General features: G+C 36.1%; 1 long non-coding RNA gene across 1 annotated transcript; it reads left to right on the top strand.

Moving 5' to 3' along the window:
• The first annotated feature begins 365 nt into the window (after positions 1-365).
• Positions 366-960, top strand: LOC124300653 (uncharacterized). Its single transcript, XR_006907275.1, has 2 exons — positions 366-546; positions 902-960. It is a non-coding gene; the product is annotated as an uncharacterized LOC124300653 (long non-coding RNA).
• The last annotated feature ends 2301 nt before the right edge of the window (positions 961-3261 follow it).

Raw genomic sequence — 3261 nt, 5'->3', positions numbered from 1 at the left:
CATTGTAGTTGGCGATTAATGCTGCACTTAGTAGAGGACGATCGTGGTCAGCGCGTCGGGTCAGATTTTGTTTTTGGTTTTATTGTTTATTATTAAAGGCAACGACTAGCGCACGTAGCCTTAAGTTTCTTTTAAATTAGGTTTTTGAAGTGAAAACTTCTTTAGCGGCGCTTGGCACTTTTGTAGATGGGTACAAAATGTTAAATTCGCGTCAGATTCGTAGCGCGTCAAATTCGTAGCGCGTCAGATCCGTAGCCTGATCGAAAAAGCGTAAGACGGATGGAGAGGGGGTAATATCCCCCTCTCTTTCTACCGTACGGGGAAAATGTATGCCTGCTCCGTCTGTCTCGTTTAAGTGGCGCTGGGCGCCTGCACGTGTGTATTTGTACTACAGCCTGCTACGCACATCCACAGATGGTGACTGCTGATGGGTCAATCGTTTGTATACTTGTGAAATTCGTGTATATAAAGTGCTTATAAGATAGAAATGGAAGAAGGTGCATTAATTAACAAAAAAAGGGACGAAGAAATATCGAAAGAAAATAAGTGAGTACTTTATAAAAATATACATATGTACCTACACATTATAGATGTAATATTTGTAATATGTTGATAGGTTATAGCGTTAACCTATATGTACGCGCGACAAATTTTAGCGACATATTTGAGGGAAATCGTTTCTTTTTTAATAATAAATTAAAGCAATGCGCGCGTGACTCATTGGTTCTTGATATTAGGAGTATCAATTGTGATACTGACCACATTGGCTTATCCAGTGCTTTGCTAATCGAGTGTGAAAACGTGTATTACGTATAAAATCATAAAAAATACGATACCAAACAAATAATTTCAAATGAAAATAAATGAAATAAAATAATAATAAATAATCTTCATTTTTCAGAAAAACAAAAGAAAAAAAGGAATAAAAATCGGAAATATCAATGTGCATGGCGTCAGCGTCGAAAAAATTCGACAAAAAAAAGATTCGGAGGAAGAAAAAGAAGAAGAAAAAAGAAAAACACATCGTGAAAATCAAAGGGCATATTATTTATGTAATATAAATTGTCATGTTTGTCTACGATAGCGCAATAAATAAATATTGTATTTTACCACATAAATGATAGTACTTTTATACTGATAAATAAAACAATTCGTGCGAAATTATTCCCTAACCATTCCAACATATTCAAAAATGCACAACGTTGATATTTAATTTTTCACTTCTGCCGGCACTCCCGGAGTGCAACCCGTCCTTTTTTTTGAGATCTAAGTATTTTATTTCGAATTATTCTTTCTTTTGTTTTGCATCATCGTGGGCGTGAAACATATTATTTTATTTTCTTTTATTTTGTTAAATAACGTGGTTGTCGAGTGTCTCGTTCTTCTCCTCAAGAATTACCCCTCCCCTCTCCGCGGTACTGAGCTACCGAGTTAATTGTCGAGGTATAGCGATTTAATGATTTCGAGGTGTGTCAATCACGCCAGGCGCCCAACAGAATTTCGCGATATTGTTTTTAGATCTAGGTCACATCGTGGGCCGCCAAATTATTGTGTACGCGGTAAGTTCTCGGTCATTTTCTCCAAGTGGTCGAGGTACGGAAAAATACACGTCACAAGCTCTAACGAGACATTCTATTAAATTTGATCATGCCTGTTGAGCCTTTTTATTACAAACGGTTGTTAGAAATATGTTACGTCGTTGCAGATCCCAATGCTGTCACTCTAAGACAGGATATTGAACATCTCAGTGCAAATTACACTCTGGTGATACATAGACCAAAACCACTAATTATCGATTGAGCTTGCTTTCTACCTTATCTTATATCATATTTACGTATCTATTTAACTCGTTGTGTGATTGCCTTTGTTTCTTACTACTTTGCTGATTTCGCGCTCTTTCCGCTTTCACGCTGGAGAATATATTTGTGGAAAATGCTTCTTAGTTTCAGAATTTTCTGCTGTGTTTGTTAAAATAATTTTTAATAAACTAGGATGAACGCTTGGGAGATATATATCGTGCTTTTTACCACTATAATGGCTTTTACCCTGTTTTGTTTTATTTGTAATTTGTTGTTCGTTTTTTCATTCATGAAATGTGTAATATTCTACGTCATTATCAGGTAATCCTCATTGAAAAATGTTATGCTTGCACATCGCCTTTACTCTCATATTGCTACTTTAGAAATTGAAATTTAAGTTTTTCCATTCCTTTTACCAATTATTCTTTTCTCGTCAAAGATGTTTGTTTTAAATAAATAATCGTTCTACGGAGGGCCCTCACTCGAGCCGAAACGTCAACAATTTTTATCGATGTTCCGTTACTGACCTTCATATCCAAGAAAAACGATTTATGTCAACATTATCGAGGCCAAAAAAATATTATTCAGCAATTAATTTCATTGAAATCCGAACAGTTTTTTAGTTGTAAATTTTTTTTAACTTTTAACGTGTATAATTTCTGACTTTTCAACTCAGTCGTAACCGGGCAGAACGCAGTTTTCATCATTCGCTATAAGAATTATTCTCCAATTGGTTTCATTCAAATATCTCAACTGGAAGTATGCGAAACTATGAAACTACTACTGGGGATGCCCAACTTCGGGGGTTGATTTCACCACTTTAAATCGTTTATCCGCCGATAAAAAAAATACGTGTCGCTTAGATTTCGATGAAGAATAACATATCCTTAAATTGGCGAAATTGGGCGTGGATACCTCAGGCAGTTTTCTTATCAGTGACTAGTACGGCTTTTACGATCAAGCGTTCTCAAAACTGCGGTAAATGTTACAGCATAGGTTCGACTCTCTTATTCCCATTAGCGAATAATTACGGAATTCATGAACCGTTTTTATCTAAAGCAAGTTCACCTGACTTTAGTAGTCCTATGTACACATAATATGTTCGAAATATTGTCTGTTGCACAATTGGACCAAATATACCACTTGATTTTTTGAAAGCCAAAAAAAGTGGGGAAGTTTATTTTTAGCTGATACAGTTAACTGAATTATGGAACTGTGTGTAGTAGAAGGAATCGACTACACTAGACATCTCACCCTCTTTTCTCCTTCGACACTTACAGCATTAGCCATGTTGAATTCCAAAATTTCACGGTCAGAACCGATTAAAGTGATCTCACAAACCCCTGAAATACTCGGTTCTGCAAGATTTCGCGAAATTACCTCTGCAAGAGGGCGGTCGGGAATTCGAGCGTGTAGTTTATGTTATTTATCTAACCAAATGTCATCTCAACGAATTAGCTCC

Source organism: Neodiprion virginianus, chromosome 3, assembly GCF_021901495.1.
Source record: "Neodiprion virginianus isolate iyNeoVirg1 chromosome 3, iyNeoVirg1.1, whole genome shotgun sequence".
NCBI lineage: Eukaryota > Metazoa > Arthropoda > Insecta > Hymenoptera > Diprionidae > Neodiprion > Neodiprion virginianus.
The sequence above is the reverse complement of the archived record's forward strand: the minus strand, read 5'-3'. Positions and strand labels throughout refer to the sequence as shown.